Source organism: Pan paniscus, chromosome 18 (genome assembly GCF_029289425.2).
Source record: "Pan paniscus chromosome 18, NHGRI_mPanPan1-v2.0_pri, whole genome shotgun sequence".
Taxonomy (NCBI): domain Eukaryota; kingdom Metazoa; phylum Chordata; class Mammalia; order Primates; family Hominidae; genus Pan; species Pan paniscus.
This window is the reverse complement of record NC_073267.2, coordinates 85216024-85232747: the sequence shown is the minus strand read 5'-3', so window position 1 is coordinate 85232747 and position 16724 is coordinate 85216024. Positions and strand designations below refer to the sequence as shown.

The 16724-nt window shown below is 46.4% G+C and overlaps 1 protein-coding gene across 1 annotated transcript in view; it reads left to right on the top strand.

Moving 5' to 3' along the window:
- Positions 1 to 16724, top strand: part of CHST5 (carbohydrate sulfotransferase 5) — a 65883-nt gene that overhangs the window by 23253 nt on the left and 25906 nt on the right. The window contains exons 5-9 of the mRNA XM_063597775.1: positions 428 to 514; positions 2842 to 2965; positions 11445 to 11573; positions 11904 to 12047; positions 16432 to 16528. The gene's annotated coding sequence lies outside the window, so the exon portion shown is untranslated. The remainder of the gene's footprint in view (positions 1 to 427; positions 515 to 2841; positions 2966 to 11444; positions 11574 to 11903; positions 12048 to 16431; positions 16529 to 16724) is intronic.

The window sequence follows — 16724 nt, the reverse complement described above, 5'->3', positions numbered from 1 at the left end:
GCTTTCTAGGAATCTCTTTCCCAGACCTGGTGCCACCTGTTGCTGGGTCTCCCACTAAGCCTTCGAGATCTTTGGCACAGCTTCCTTTGAACTCTTTCTCCCCGCTGCGGCTTGAGCTGGGCCTGCTAGGAGGGTTGCTCAGAATTCTAATGCCAGGAAGAGCGCTCCGTGCCTGGAAAGCTGGAGGGAGGAGAGAGGACTTCACCTGGGAAGGAGGAGAAAGGCTTTGAGGGGGGGCACAGTTATTTGTGTGGTCCTTGAAAGGCAAGAAGACTGGGGCCCGTGGCCCTGAAAGGGGAGGTGGGGCTCCCAGCAGAGGGAACTGAGGTCTTCATAAACAATGAGGGACCAGAGCAGAGGGAAGGAGGACGAGATTCCAGACTCTAGTTCCAAACAAGGCACCTGTGATTTCTCATCCCCTGGGCAGCGACTGCCAGGCGCCGTTCAGCGGACACCTGGGACTTGCAGTGTTATGTGCCCAGGGATTTTCCTGGACGGGATTGTGAAGTAGCGGGTAAGGTCATCAGGCAGGTTGGGGTCAGATGCAGATGTTCGCTTGTGGTCATGCCTGAAATGAGAATCTGGCAGCTCACGTTATTTCAGAAGGTGCTAGGATCACTTTTGACAGTGATATCAAAAAATTGATGGTATTCTGGTGACCCTGTGTGAAAAATGAAATGTTCGTGCAATCTGGAGACACTACTGGGACCAGATTAATCTGTTTTTGTTTCCTTATTTATTTATTTTTGAGACGGAGTTTAGCTCTTGTTGCCCAGGCTGGAGTACAATGGCGCGATCTCGGCTCACTGCAACCTCCCCCTCCTAGATTCAAGCGATTCTCCTGCCACAGGCTCCCGAGTACCTGGGATTACAGGCATGCACCACCACGCCTGGCTAATTTTGTATTTTTAGTAGAGACGGGGTTTCTCCATGTTGGTCACGTTGGTCGTGAACTCCCAACCTCAGGTGATCTGCCTGCCTCGGCTTCCCAAAGTGTTGGGATTACAGGTGTGAGCCTGCCCGCCCAGCCTTTTTTTTTTTTTTTTTGAGGCGGAGTCTCGCTCTGTCTCCCAGGCTGGAGTGCAGTAGCTCGATCTCGGCTCACTGCAAGCTCCACCTCCTGGGTTCACGCCATTCTGCCTCAGCCTCCCGAGTAGCTGGGATTACAGGCATGCACACCATGCCCAGCTAATTTTTTTTTTTTTTTTTTTTTTTTTTTTTTTAGTAGAGACAGGGTTTCACCATGTTGGCTAGGCTGGTCTGGAACTCCTGATCTCAAGTGACCCACCCACCTCGGCCTTTCAAAGTGTTGGGATTACAGGCTTGAGCCACCACGCCTGGCCTATGCCAGTTGTTTCATTAGAATGTTTACAATCTAGCTTCCTCTGATTTTCTTCATTACTAGATTCAGATTTTTTGTTCAGAATGCCACCTTCATAGGTGATGTACACTTGTCAGTGGATCACCTTAAGAGATGTCAGTTTATACCTTTGTTGACAAGTTTGATCCTTTCGTGAAGATGGTGTCTGTCAGCTCTCTCCATTGTAAGGGTACCTGAACCCTCTCTTAATTAACAGTCCTATATGGGGTGATACTTTGGAACTGAATATTCTGTTGACTCTTCTGGCTTTTAGTTCCCTTTTATTTCATTAAGAAAAGATTGAGATAAGTGGATTTAGGATGATAGTTTTAATGTACCAAAGTAGAGGATCTGTATGCATGAGAATTGTTTTGATCTCAGAAATTGTTCTGAAAATTTTAAACTGCATTGTGTACTTAAGTTTAAGATTACTTTTATGGATATATAACTTCAAGGTGTTGGATACCACGGATCATTCATTCAATGTGTATACATTTGGCCAAGTGCAGGCTCTGACCTGGAGGTATAAGCAGATAGGAGGCGTGGCCCTTGACCCCAAATAGATGAGAATTTGGTGGTAAATACATAACCTGTGTATTAGTCCATTTTCATGCTGCTGGTAAAGACATCCCTAAGACTGGGCAACTTACAAAAGAAAGAGGTTTAATTGGACTTACAGTTCCGTGCGGCTGGGGAAGCCTCACAATCATCGCGGAAGGCAAGGAGGAGCAAGTCCTGTCTTCCGTGGATGGCAGCAGGCGAAGAGAGAATGAGGAAAATGCAAAATCAGAAACCCCTGATAAAACCATCAGATCTCTTGAGACATACTACCACGAGAGCAGTATGGGGGAGGAACCGCCACCATGATTCAATTATCTCCCACCAGGTCCCTTGCACAACGCATGGGAATTATGGGAGTATAATTCAATATGAGATTTGTGTGCGGACACAGAGCCAGACCATATCAACCTGCATCCCGTCTTTAGCTGGAATGATGGCTGTATTAGGTACATGAGGTCTGATCTTGTTTGAGGCACCGAAGCCTGCTTTCCTGAAGCATAGTTAATATTTTGGCCCCACAGAAAAGGTTATTTGCAGTTTATGCCAACTTGTTATTGCAAAATCATTGCTCTGAAATATTCCTTTCTACCAGGAAGCTTTGGATTGATTTTTTTTTACCCGCAATATCTGCCCAACCCTCCTTATTCCAGTTGTTTAGATTTCTTTTGTCATTTTTAATGAATCTGAATGTCAAGGAAGGCAGATCTTTTTCTGGTATCAGGATTGATTTTATTGTGTGATAATACAGATTTCACTAAACTAAAGTCCTAGCGGGTCTTGTGATAATTAAAGTACAACCCAATAATATTTTTCTTGTGTCGTTGCTGGTATCAAGACTGGGTCAGATTTGGACCACTCATTTATTCACTCAATAAACATTTACTGAGTGTCAATCGTGTGCCCCCCTTTTTTTTCTCTAGGTACCAGGTCAAGATGCCATGGTGAACAAAACAAAGCCCTTTCCCACATGGAGCTTTAATTCCAAAGGAGGGAGGGAGAAAACAACCAACCTGTGGGCTGGAACAGCTGGTCGTGAGTGTCAGGGTGAGGGCAGAAAGTGGCAGGGCCTGTGTGGCTGGGGTGGAGTGCCATTTGCCGTTGGGTGATGGGGAGACCCTCGATGGTGATGATATTGGAGTCAAAATCCGAAGGAAGTGAGGAATGAGCCAATAGCTCTTGGGGTAAGAGCAAGTGTTCCATTCCAGGGAGCAGCCGATTCAGAGGCCCTGAAACAGGAGCTTACGGAAGAAACATTGAGGGGGCCAGGGTGCCTGGGGAGGGACTATGTGGGCAAGGGGGAGAGGAGGAGGGGAGGGCAGATCCTGGAGGGCTCTACTGGGGGGTTTTGAGCAGAGATGGGATGATTCTGACTTTTATTTTTATTTATTTATTTTTTTTTGAGATGGAGTCTTACTCTGTTGCCCAGGCTGGAGTGCAGTGGTGCGATCTCGGCTCACTGCAAGCTCCGCCTCCCGGGTTCACACCATTCTCCTGCCTCAGTCTCCTGAGTAGCTGGGACTACAGGCGCCCGCTACCACGCCCGGCTAATTTTTTGTATTTTTATTAGAGATGGGTTTCACGGTGTTAGCCAGGATGGTCTCAATCTCCTGACCTCATGATCCGCCCGCCTCGGCCTCCCAAAGTCCTGGGATTACAGGTGTGAGCCACCGCGCCCGGCTTTTTTTTTTTTTTTTTTTTTTTTGAGACGGAGTCTCACTCTGTCGTCCAGGCCGGAGTGCAGTGGCAGGATCTCAGCTCACTGCAGCCTCCGCCTCCTGGGTTCCAGCAATTCTCTGCCTCAGCCTCCCAAGTAGCTGGGATTATAGGCATGTACCACCACACCCTGGTAATTTTTGTATTATTAGTAGAGACAGGGTTTCACCATCTTGGCCAGGCTGGTCTTGAACTCCTGACCTCATGATCCACCCACCTTGGCCTCCCAAAGTGCTGGGATTACAGGTGTGGGCCACCATGCCCGGCCAATCCTGACTTTTTTTAAAGTACACAGTCCAGTGGTTTTTAGTGTGTTCAGAGAGTTGTATAACTATTGCCACAATCAATTTGAGAATATTTGCATCATCCCGAGAAGAAATCCCGTACCCAGTGGCATTGACTTACTGGCTTTGCGTGGAGAATAGATGGAAAGCCTGATCAGGACAAAGTCTGCTCAGGCTAGGACCCAGAGACCACTGAGGTAAGGCAGGCCAGGGGCACACCCAAGAACCAGGAAGGAGCAGGCAGGCAGTATCCGAGAGAGGTGGTTGACTACAGTTGGTAGTTCAGTGGGCATGTCCTCTTGTTAGAGAGGAGTGGAGGGGACAGTTGGACCTCCAGGCAGGGAGGTGGGGTTTGGCAACAGAGGAGTCTCCCATTGGACAATGGGTAGAGCTGCAGGCTGTTGGGCAATGGTTAGTATCAAGGCAGCTCAGCATGGAGTTGAAGGACCACATAAGACTCTTAATCCCCAGGAGGACTCGTGGTCTGCTTAGAACCCCAGCTTCAGAGGAACTGGCTGTGTTGACCCAGTCATTCACTGGAACACAAGATGAGAGTGGGGCCAGCTGGAAGGAGGGCTGACTGCTGAGCCTCATGCTGCCCACTTGGCTCAGTTTCTTTCCATTGCTGCCATTTGGGGCCAGGGTGGTCTTGAGGCCTTGGCTGGGAGTTAGGTGACTCTGCTGTGGAGGTTAGAGGCTAGGGAGCCAGCCATTACAGACCGCTTGTGTTTATGTTCTCTATGTCTGTTCTCTTTCACTGCAATATCTCTCTGAAAATACATCCTTAAAGAAATAGGCTCTTTGAGAGTAGGCATCTTAGACTTTTTTTCACCAATGTTGCCAGCATATAGAACGAACTCTGTAAATATTCACAGATGGACTGGGCACAGTGGCTCACGCCTGTAATGCCAGCACTTTGGGAGGCTTAGGTGGGCGGATCACCTGAGGTCAGGAGTTCGAGACCAGCCTGGCCAACATGGCAAAACCCCATCGCTACTAAAAATGCAAAAAAATTAGCTTGGCGTAGTGGCTTGTGCCTGTAATCCCAGCTACTCAGGAGGCTAAGACACGAGAATCTCTTGCACCCAGGAGGTGGAGGTTGCAGTGAGCTGAGATCGTGCCACTGCACTCCAGCCTGGGTGACAGAGTGAGACTCATAAATAAATAAATAAATATTCATGGATGAATGAATAAATTCTTAATGTTTGTATAAGTTTGCTATTGTTACTGTAATCAGTTCCCCAAATTGAGCTACTTAAAACCATATTGATTTTATCATCTTATAGTTCTTACTTCTGGTGGTCAAAAGTCCAAATTGGATGTCTCTGGGCTAAAACCAAGGTTCAACGGGACTATGTTCCTTCTAGAGGCTCTAGGAAGAATTTCTTTCCTTGACTTTACCAGCTTCTAGAGGCCACTTGCATTCCTAGGCCCATGGTTCCCTCCTCTTCTCCAAATCCAGCAGTGTAACATCTTCAAATCTTTCTGACTCAACCTCCTGTCTCCTCACAAACTTGTGATTACTTTAGACCCATCTTGAAAATTTGCAGTAACCCCCTACTGCAAGATCTTTAATCACAGCTGATTAAATATCCTTAATTTAATCACAGGTTTTTTAAAATTATTTTCTTCATTTTGTTAAATAGTCCAGCAAACCATTTCTTCAGCACCTTTTGCCTTGTAACCTATTTACAGGTTTTGGGTATGAGAATTTGAACACCTTTTGGGGCCCATTCTACCAGTGCTTAGTCTCGTTTCCCCTTATATTCTTTTATTTTTTTATTCATTTGAGACAAGGTCTTACTCTGTTGCCCAGCCTGGAGTACAGTGGTGCTATCATGGCTCACTGTAGCCTCCACCTCCTGGGCGCAAGTGATTCTCACACCTCAGCCTCCTGAGTATCTGGGACCACAGGTGTGAGCCACCGTGCCCAGCTAGTTTTTTATTTTTTATTTTTTGTAGAGACAGGTTCTCCCTATGTGGCCCAGTCTGGTCTTGAACTCCTGAGCTCACATGATCCTCCCACCTCGGCCTCCCAAAGTGCTAGGATTATAGGCGTGAGCCACCACTCCCAGCCGCTTTTTGTTTTTGTTTTTGTTTTTTATTTTTTAAAGACATGGGGTCTCGCTCTGTTGTATAGTGATTTCATGTCTTGTCACGCAATGATGTGATCATAGCTCACTGTAACCTTGAACTTCTGGGCTCACACAGTCCTCCTGCCTCAGCCTCCCCAGTGGCTAGGACTACAGAGAAGCCAAGACCTCAGGTACATGTTCCCACACATGGCCAGTAGCTGGAGACCAGCCATGGACTGGGCACAGTGGCTCACGCCTGTAATCCCAGCACTTTGGGAGGCTGAGGCGGGCAGATCACCTGAGGTCAGGAGTTCGAGACCAGCCTGGCCAACATGGTGAAACTCCGTCTCTACTAAAAATACAAAAAATTAGCCGGCCGTGGTGGCACATGCCTGTAATCCCAGCTACTCAGGAGGCTGAGACAGGAGAATCGCTTGAACCCGGGAGGCGGAGGTTGCAGTGAGCCGAGATGGCGCCACTGCACTACAGCGTGGGCAACAAGAGCGAAACTCTGTCTCAAAAAAAAAGAAAAAAAAAACAGACATTGGCTGGCCTTGTGGCTCACACCTGTAATGCCAGCACTTTGGGAGGCCAAGGTGGGAGGATTGCTTGAGGCCAGGAGTTCAAGGGTGCAGTGAGCTATGATCGAACACTGCATTCCAGCCTGGGCAACGGAGAGGGACCATGTCTCTAAAACACACACACACACGCACACACACACACACACACACACACACACAGTTTCCTCAGTTCTGGAGGCTGGAAGTCTGAGATAAGGGTGCCAGCATGGTTGGGTTCTGACTGGGAGTTGGGTGTCTTCTATGTCTTCACATAGCAGAGAGAGAGAGATCAGGAGATTGAAATCTCTTCCTCTTGTAAGGCCACAGCCCTATCATATTTAACTTGGGAATCTGTGGTGCACACAGTTCAGCCCTTAGTAGTTGGTTGGCACACCTGTGTCCAGACCCACTTTTCTGGAAGTTTCCAGCTTCATGTGTTTCTGGCAGATCAGGGCGCTGCCTCCTAGGTCACTGCCCTGATGGTTATGGGACAGTCAGTAAGAAGCTAGGCTCCAGCAGTGCCTTGAATTACTGCAAAAAGCAGTGCTTATCACAGCTTCAGCAGAAGCCTTCCACAGCAGGAGTCCGGGGTGTGGTCTCACGTCGGTGGGGGCAGACAGCAGCCAGTGGTGACTAATCTGAGTTCTTTGTTTTTTGAGACGGAGTCTGGCTCTGTCAGCCCAGGCTGGAGGGCAGTGGTGGTGTGATCTTGGCTTACTGCAACCTCCGCCTCCCGGATTCAACCAATTCTCCTTCCTCAGCCTCCCAAGTGGCTGGGATTACAGGAGTGTGCCACTGTGCCCAGCTAATTTTTGTTGTTGGCTTTTTTTTGGTGGGGAACAGAGTCTCAGTCTGTCACCCACGTTCCAGTGCAGTGGCACAATCTCAGCTCACTGCAACCTCTGCCTCCCAGGTTCCAGTAATTCTCCTGCCTCAGCCTCCCGAGTAACTGGGATTACAGCCATGCACCACCACACCTAGCTAATTTTTATTATTATTATTAATAGTAGAGATGGGGCTTCACCATATTGGCCAGGCTGGTCTCAAACTCCTGACCTCAGGTGATCCACCTGCCTCGGCCTCCCAGAGTGCTGGGATTACAGGTGTGAGCCACCATACTGGTCTTAATCTGAGTTCTTGGAGGCAGGTTTGCATCTCATTTGTTCACTTGGACCAGTGAATTCCTGATGCCATCATGGAACTTTGTGCAGACTAGGTGTTGGGGTGGTCAGAGGGTCAGATTGATTTGGGAGTGGCAGGTGAGGACCTGGGATAGAAGATGGTCTTTCTGCTTTGGAAGGGAAGCATGGTGCTGTGTGGGGGCTTGGGGATGAGCTGGCGGTGGGTGGTGGACAGGGGGCCTCAGCTGGGAGGCCAGGCCACTCTTGACTGATCCAGGGGCCACAGTAGCTGCCCAGGCAGGAGGGATTTGTGTGGGTGCCAGAGCTCTGGCAGGTGCACATTTGTTAGGGAGGAGCAGTATCCAGACACAGGCACTGCCCCCTCTGGAGCTGCTGCCAGCCAGGGAGGGTGCGTCTCTGGGCAGCGAAAGGCAGGAATAGCTCCTGGCCTAATGGCAGCTGGAAAAGAAGCTGCAAGAGGATATGGGTTTGTTGTGGAAGAGGTGGGGGCTGAAACCCTGAGGACCAAGAATCCTGCCCTCAATTTCTGATTGACACTATTGACTAAAGGTAGCTTTTTTCATTGGTGGAGGAAGGGCAGTAGTTCATTTGTTCAGCCTCAATTTATCTATCCATATCCTGGGCATGAGAGTAGCCAACTCTCTCCTGGGATATATGGAGGGATCACATGGGACAATCAATAGATATAATAATTGTTTCAAATCCTGCATATACCTCATAGGTGTGAAGTGGTTGTGTCCTTTGTGAATTCTCTTGGCCAGGCACCAGTGGGAGGTTAGATAGTGACCTGGAGTTTGTGTTGAGGAATTAGTAGCCTTTGAATGCCTGCCTTTGTAGCTGTTGCACATACATTAGGCTTACTTTCAACTAAATGGAATTAACTAATTGATTTCTTCAGAGGTCCAAGTGATAACAGAGCCAAACCTTGCTAGCCCATAGGGGTGAGAGTCTAGCTTAGTGACAGGTTGTTTTTGGGAGACACACCCTTTGTGTCTTCACTTCTCTGTCCCCTGTCTCCGTCCTGCTCTCCCTCTCACCCATTCTGCCAGCTCTGCTGGCCCCATGGGCACCTAGAGCACATGCACTTGGTGAATCTAGATCTTTCTTCCCTGAGACATTGCTGCACCCCATCACCTCATCACCTCGCTTCCTTCAGGTCTCCAACAAGTCAGGTCATCCTGAATATTTTCTGTAAAACTTTCTGTTAAATTCTACCTTCATTATTCTTTCATTTTAGCCTGCCTTGTTTTTCTCTGTGGCACTCATCACTATTTGATATTGTTGCATATTTATGAATCTATTTTCTCTCTTCTTGGTTGGGAACATAAGCTCCATTAGGATGGAGACTTTGTCTGTTTTGTTTAGATTATATTCTCATCATCTGAAATAGTGCCTGTAGGGCCTCAAAAAGTTCATAGCAGATTAATGAGTGAATTTAACAAGTAGACACTATTGATGGTGCTGAACCACATCTCGGCCCTCTCTCAGCGTGGAGCGGAATTATGCACACAGGCGAGTATACAGACTTTGATGCCTGGTGCTGCCGTTTTGCAAAAAGACTTCTCCAACCCACTGTCTTCTTTTTGAATTTTTAAATAAATCTGGCCGGGTGTCGTGGCTCACACCTGTAATCCCAGCACTTTGGGAGGCCAAGGCGGGCGGATCACGAGGTCAGGAGTTCGAGACCAGCCTGGCCAACATGGTGAAACCCCATCTCTACTAAATATACAAAAAAATTAGCTGGGCGAAGTGGCAGGTGCCTGTAATCCCAGCTACTCAGGAGACTGAGGCAGGAGAAGTGCTTGAACCCAGGAGGCGGAGGTTGCAGTGAGCTGAGACCGTGCCACCGCACTCCAGCCTGGGCAACAGAGTGAGACTCCGTCTCAAAAATAAATAAATAAGTAAGTGAGTTTGGATATTTTAGTCCTGGAAAGGATACCACATTTGAAGTCAAAGACCTGATCTGAAATTCTGTCTTCACCATTACTTGCTGTACCTCTGATAAATGCCCTAACCTCCCTCACCCATGATTTTCTCATCTATGTAATGGGAAAATACTTGTTCTGCCTACCTGGGGCTTAACATTTATTGTAAAGATCAAATGAAATGAGTTTCTCCCCACGCCCCACAGTGTATTGGAGTCTGGCAGTTGTCTCCTGGCCACTGTCCTCTGTTGCAAGTTGAGAAATGTGATCTTTACTTCCTGTCCAACCCTAAAGATCCGGAAGGCGTGGATCCGTCACAGAGAGTTACACAACATTGTCTGCCCAGATCCCAATTGAAGAAAATCCACAGGAAGACAAGGCAGGCTCTTTTCATCCTACCCATAATGACTAATCCATCATTGCCTCAGTAACTTGATCGTCAGCCCGGGTAGCAGATATCCCTCCCCGAAGCTGATGAAACAGGGCAGAGAGGAAGTATCCAAGAGAAAAGGGAGGGAGGTTTCTCTAAAACAAGACCTACAATAAGGACATTATTGTCTAAAGGAAATAAATAATTGAAAGTTTCTGAAAACTGAGATTTCTTCATCTCAAATGACTTTATTAGCCCAAAAAAGTACAAAAATTATTTTCCTCACATAATATTAATGGTGGGAATCAAAATGAATCAGTAGATGGGGGATCCAGATTGGAATGCTGCTACACCATAGTAGAATCCTTCTGGGAACCTACGGTGGGAAAGGATCACTTGTAGCAAAAAGATCCAGAGTTGTGCAGAGGGACCATGTCAGCAGTGATCACTTTTCAGTAACCGTCTTTTTCTGCTGATCATTTTAGGATCACTGTGAGGTCAGACTGGATGGTGGGAGTGGATACCAATTTTTTTTTACTGCCTACATATGCTTCATGAGCTATAATTTGTCTTTTTTTCCTCCACAGATCTCTGTTTCTTTTCCTTACTTTCATGCCCATAATTTATCTTACAGATGTGGTTTAATGCTTTGCTGATTTGACATAGCTTTCTTTTCCATTTCATTGATTGCTACTAAAAGATGCACAAGGCTTTCAGGTCCTCACACGAATGATGAGATGAGATCCAACATCAAGAATCTGAAGCAAAGACACTTGTGGTTTCAGAATGTGTAAATAGAGCTTGGTGATTTTCTGTTGAGTTTGTTGGGGGAATGCATAATGATTAGGATTAGGTGTTTTTCTATTTTAAAAAGTTGCTTCTAGAGGCATAGAAGACAATTCTGATACACTATTTAAATTTTCCATACAAATCCAGGCATGTTTATGCAAAAGAAAAAAAACACCAGTACAAAACAAACAAGATATGATCTGACTGGGCATGGTGGCTCACCCCTGTAATCTTAGCACTTTGGGAGGCCAAGGCAGGAGGATCCCTTAACCACAGGAGTTCAAGACCAGCCTAGGCAACATAGGGAGAACCTCTTTAAAAAAAAAAAAATGTTTTTTAATTAAAAAAAAAAAAGATCAAATGAGACAAATGCTATTCACATGTTTCTTGTCTTGTTATCGCCACTTCAAATTCCCATTTATTTTGTCCAGTGAACATTTGAAAGACTCAGATATGAAGTTCAGGGGCCATGCACTTTGTGCCTCTTTCCCCAGTATTAATGCACTTACACCTGTCTATTTTTCTCTTTCTTTTAGTGGGGGAGATAATGCCTCTTTCTTTTGTGTACAGAAGGACAGTGGGTCATTGTGTATGTACAGAAGTGATGTGGATTCCTCCCAGACTCATTAGTGACCAGGGCTGCTGGGCCTGTTTGGGTTTCCTAGACTAGAGAAGAAGACAGGAACCAGGATGGGAAGACGGACATGTTACATTTTAAGCTGGAGCTTCCCCTGCAGTCCACGGAGCACGTTCTCGGTGTGCAGCTCATCCTGACTTTCTCCTATCGATTACACGTGAGTCAGTCCGCTGGGAGGCTGTCCTCTCCCTTGTGTCTTTTGAGTAGACCAGAGTCCTTCTCCTGACTTCCAGAAGACCCGCACTCTAGCAGGCCCTCTTCCCCAGGTAGTTTGGGATTTAACTTAGGCCAATGGAATGGTTTTCACTAGTCATATTAACTGACATGGGCTATTAATAGCTCAGAACGTTCTAGGCAGTGTTTCCTGCATGGCTACGCTAGGTATGTGAGGGCCTCTTAGGTTTCAGCCACGACAGGTGACTCTTAGCACCCAGAGCCCTTCAGATCTGATGGTGGTTGGTATTGTTGGTCCTTCTAATGATTTCAGAGGATGGCGACCCTCGTGATGCAGAGCATGGCGTTTCTCCAGTCCTCCTTTCCTGTCCCGGGATCCCAGTTACATTTGAACGGAGACCTGAGGCTGCAGCAGAAGCAGCCGCTGAGCTGTGGTGGCCTAGATGCCCAACACAATGTAAGGGCGCTTCTCATTGTCCAGCTCCTTTGTTTCTGTGTGTTACTGTTCGTCGAGTTCTTTGAAGAGGGGAATAAAAAGTAGAAATATTTCTCTGTGGGTGGCTTTCAAGGGACCTTCTGAGGAATTCCTGCCATGAAGTCTTTTCAGACTATGAAGATACACCTGTATTTACACCTAGAGGGAGAGAGAGAAAAAATCTGTGTTTGTTGAATAACTAAATTGTTTATTGCTTTTAGGTACACATGTGCACGCGCACACACACGCACATACATTCTCTCTTCCATACACATACTTGGAGTATGTGTTTCCAAGAGATCATGTAAAATGTTCATGTAAAGTATTTCAGAAACACTAGTAGACAGTTTACTGAACCCATAACATATGCCAGCCTTGAGTGCAGGGGTTTATGTGTATCATCTCCTTTAATCATCACAGCAACCTCTGAGCTGCCTGCACTGTCCTTTCCCAGCACTCCAGCCAGTGGTCCCATTGCTGTCCCCCTTGCTACTTTGCAGCCCCCCTGGCCTTTTTGCTGTTCCTTGAACCCAAGAAGCAGCTGCCACCTCAGGGCTTTTGCTCTTGCCATTTCCTCTGCCAGGCATCCATGTGGCTTATCTGACCATGCCATTCAGGTCCCTGTTCAGATATCGCCAAGCACCATCCTTCCCTGACCTGCTTCTACAGTAGCAGTCCCTCCCTTCACCATCTCTCAGCCAGACTCTCCCTCCTGCCGCCTGGCCTACTCAGGATATGTGTTTGTGTGTTTATTTGTTGTCTCCCTCAGCCTTGACAGCAGTGGCATCTCATACACTATCATGTCCATGCCTAGCACACTGCCTATCACTTGGTAAGCTCACAGAGAAGCTTGTTTGAAGAATGAACTCATTTTGGAGAAGACAAAACTGGGGCTTACAGTGATTAATTTTCCCAAAGGCTCAAATCTTGAAAGTATAACAGAGCCAGGAACTTTCTGTGTCCAGAACTCATGCATCTAATCACTCATTCCTCACCTTTATTTTATCACTGTGGGGACCATAGAAGTTGCGCTGCTGTACTTTGGAAAATGAAAAAGGGAAATTATCAGTTATAAGGCATCCTCCCACCTCAGCCTCCAAGGATACTGGGAATACAGACATGAGCCACTGCACCTAACCTTTTTTAAAACAATTTCATTTATTATTTTATTTATTTTTTGTGACAGAGTTTCACTTTGTCACCCAGGCTGGAGTGCAGTGGCGCAATCATGGCTCACTGCAGCCTTGACCTCCCCAGGCTCAGATGATCCTCCTACCTCAGCCTTCTGAGTAGCTAGCTGGGACTACAGGTGCATGCTACCACGCCTGGCTAATTTTTACATTTTTTGTAGAGACGGGGTTTGCCATGTTTCTCAGGGTGGTGTCAAACTCCTGGACCCAAGTGATCCACTCACCTTGGCCTCCCAACATGCTGGGATTACAGGTGTGAGCCACCGTGCCTGCCCCCGCACCCCCTTTTTAATAAAAAAACTAGACTCTCACTCTGTGGCCCAGGCTGGAGTGCAGTGGCCTACCTATGACTCATTGTGCCTCATACTCCTGGGTACAAGCAGTTCACCCACCTCATCCTCCCTGGAAGCTAGGACTGGAGGCACCACAATGCCTAGTTTATTGGGATTTTTTTTTTTTTTTTTTTTTTTTTTTTTTGGGTAGAGATGGGATCTTTATATTGCCCAGGCTGGTCTTGAACTTCTGTCCTCTCAAGCAGTCCTCCTGCCTCAGCCTCCCAGATTGCTGGGATTACAGGCATGAGCCATGACATCCAGCTGAGAGAGGTTTTATAAATAGCTTTAAAATCTATGAAACATGGACACTGACCACTTATTTTCATCCCCACAGAAGGAAGGACAGGGTAAATGAACTTAAATTGTTGCAAGAGAGTTTATTCATCTTTGAAGAGAAGATTATTGATACTGCAGTAGGCCACCAAGAACAAGAGGGTGCTCTGTGGGACCAGCCTGGGTGGGCAGAAGGGTAGAAGGAAAAGAGGAGGAGTCTCCCAGGTACCCACATCACCTCCTCCCATGTCCCAAGTATCTGTGACCAACGGGACCAGCCCCTTTGCCTGTGACTACGACCTCACCCATATTGTTGCTGCCTACCAGGAGAGGAACGGTGAGTCACAGGTAGAGCCCATTCAGCCACTGCTCAGGACTTTCAAGGTTAGTGGGGGCAACAGAGACAAGCAGAACTGGAACCCTTGTGATGAAAATGTCAAAACCCGTGAATGCTCAACCATGGGAGCAAATGTGCTGCCCAGGATTTGTCCTTTTCGTCCTGATCTTCAGACCTGGGACCGCCCCCACCCCTCCAGCATCCCGTGGTCCAGCAGGTTAGTGATGGTTAAATGCCGTCATTATCCCACCACTGGCTTGGTGGGTTTCTCCTTTAAAAACTATAAGCCTAATTGAGTTGTTCCCCATACCACACCTATAACAGATGCCAAAGACAAATTGCTGTTCATGCTTTTCAGAGAAAAACAGAGAACGTGTGTGACTCTCCCCACATTAGCAGTCGAGCAGGAGAACAGGAGTGCCCCTGTTTCCTGCCAGAAGGCACAGTGTGCTCATTCCTTACAGAGCTCTAGGCCATGGCATGTGTTGACTCGGCATGTTTGGCTGGTCTGTGGCTGAGGTTGTCTGTGAAGGCATCTAGAGTGTTACTTGGCAACCAGACATCATGGAGACTATACACAAACATTTCACAAGGGGGAACGACTGCAAATCCAGTATTGCTTTCTGATTTTATGTCATACATTAGCAGCATTTTTATAATAGTAAAGGGAATTCTAAAACAAAACTAAAAAGCACAGCCCAAGAAATCGATGTTTTTCTTTACTTTTTTCACTCTTTATTCTTATGTGGATTTTTAAAATATACCTATTATGATAGTGTTGAAACACTTTGGCATCCAAATTATTTGTATTTCCATGTAATAAAAGTATTTCCCCACACTGCTACAAAGTTCTAATTTTTTTTTTTCTTGAAGAGACACAGGGTCTTGCTCTGATGCTCAGGCTGGAGTGCAGTGCTGTAATCATAGCTGATTGTAACCTTGAACTCCTGTGGGTTCCATGATCCTCTCACCTCAGCCTCCTGGGCCGCTAGGACTACAGGCACGTGCCACCATGCCCAGCTAATTTTTTTTATTTTTTAGTAGAGAGAGGGTCTCAATATGTTAGCCAAGCTGTTCTCAAACTCCTGGCCTCAAGTGACCCTCCCACCTTGGCCTCCCAGATCCTTGGGATTACAAGAATGCGCGACTTTGTCCAGACAAACATATTATTTAGAGCGGCAACATGTTATTCTTTCAGTTAGCCATTCAGCAATTGTAGATGATCACATGACCATTTCCAAGTTTTTGACGTATTTTAATATAAATATTGTATTAGTCCTTTCTCACACAGCTGTAAAGACATACCTCAGACTGGGTAATTTATAAAGAAAAGAGGTTTAACTGACTTAGAGTTCTGCATGGCTGGGTAGGCCTCACAATCATGGCAGAAGGCACCTCTTCACAGGGCGGCAGAAGAGAGAATGAGAGCAGAGCTAAGTAAGCAGATCTGATAAAACCATCAGATCTGGTGAGAACTCACTATCATGAGAATGGCATGGGGAAACTGCCCCCATGATTCAATTATCTCCACCTGGTCCTGCCCTTGATCCGTGGGGATTGTTACAATTCAAGGTGAGATTTGGGTCACAGAGCCAAACCATATAAAATGCTTTTTTGACAAGTATCTTAACAAATTATTTGTTAATCTACTTTGTACATGCAATTTTTAATGCTTTCGAATGATTTCTTTCAGTTCTGAAGTACAGAATATCCCACAGGAATAAAATAATACTTTTATAGCCGAGCGTGGTGGCTCATGCCTATAATCCCAGCACTTTGGGAGGCTGAGGCAAGCAGATCACCTGAGGTCGGGAGTTCAAGACCAGCCTGACCAACATGGAGAAACCCCATCTCTACTAAAAATACAAATTTAGCTGGACGTGGTGGCACCTGCCTGTAATCCCAGCAACTTAGGAAGCTGAGGCAGGACAATTGCTTGAACCCGGGAGGCGGAGGTTGCAGTGAGCCAAGATCACGCCATTGCACTCCAGCCTGGGCAACAAGAGCGAAACTCCGTCTCAAAAAAAAAATAATATTTTTATAGCCCTCAATATATTTTGCCAATAGGCTGCCCCATCATGGATTAATGGTTAATGATTGTATTGCAGTTGCCACCATCCTGAATGACCCCAACTTCATCTGGCTGGTGGGCAGAGCCATGAAACTCCATTTGTGATTAATGTTGTCATCCAATACCCTGTGGAAACCATATCATATCCTTTCTGTTACAGAGGCAGTGGTAACTCAACTTCCAAAAAGGAAAGATTCCAAAGTTGTCCCCAGCAGAAACACATGTGGGAGCCTTTGATTGGAAATTGCTACAGCACGGTATCTCCACATAAATGACTATGTCTGCTCTTTATACAGGGGGGAAGATCATTTCCTGTTCATATTTCTTTCTGAGCCATTCTTCTAAGTCAGAATCATCCATATTTATTTTTTAATAATCTTTTATTATTCCTTTCATCTTAAGAGTATTTGAAATATTCTTGCCATATCCTGTCTGGCCTAAACCTTAGTTTAC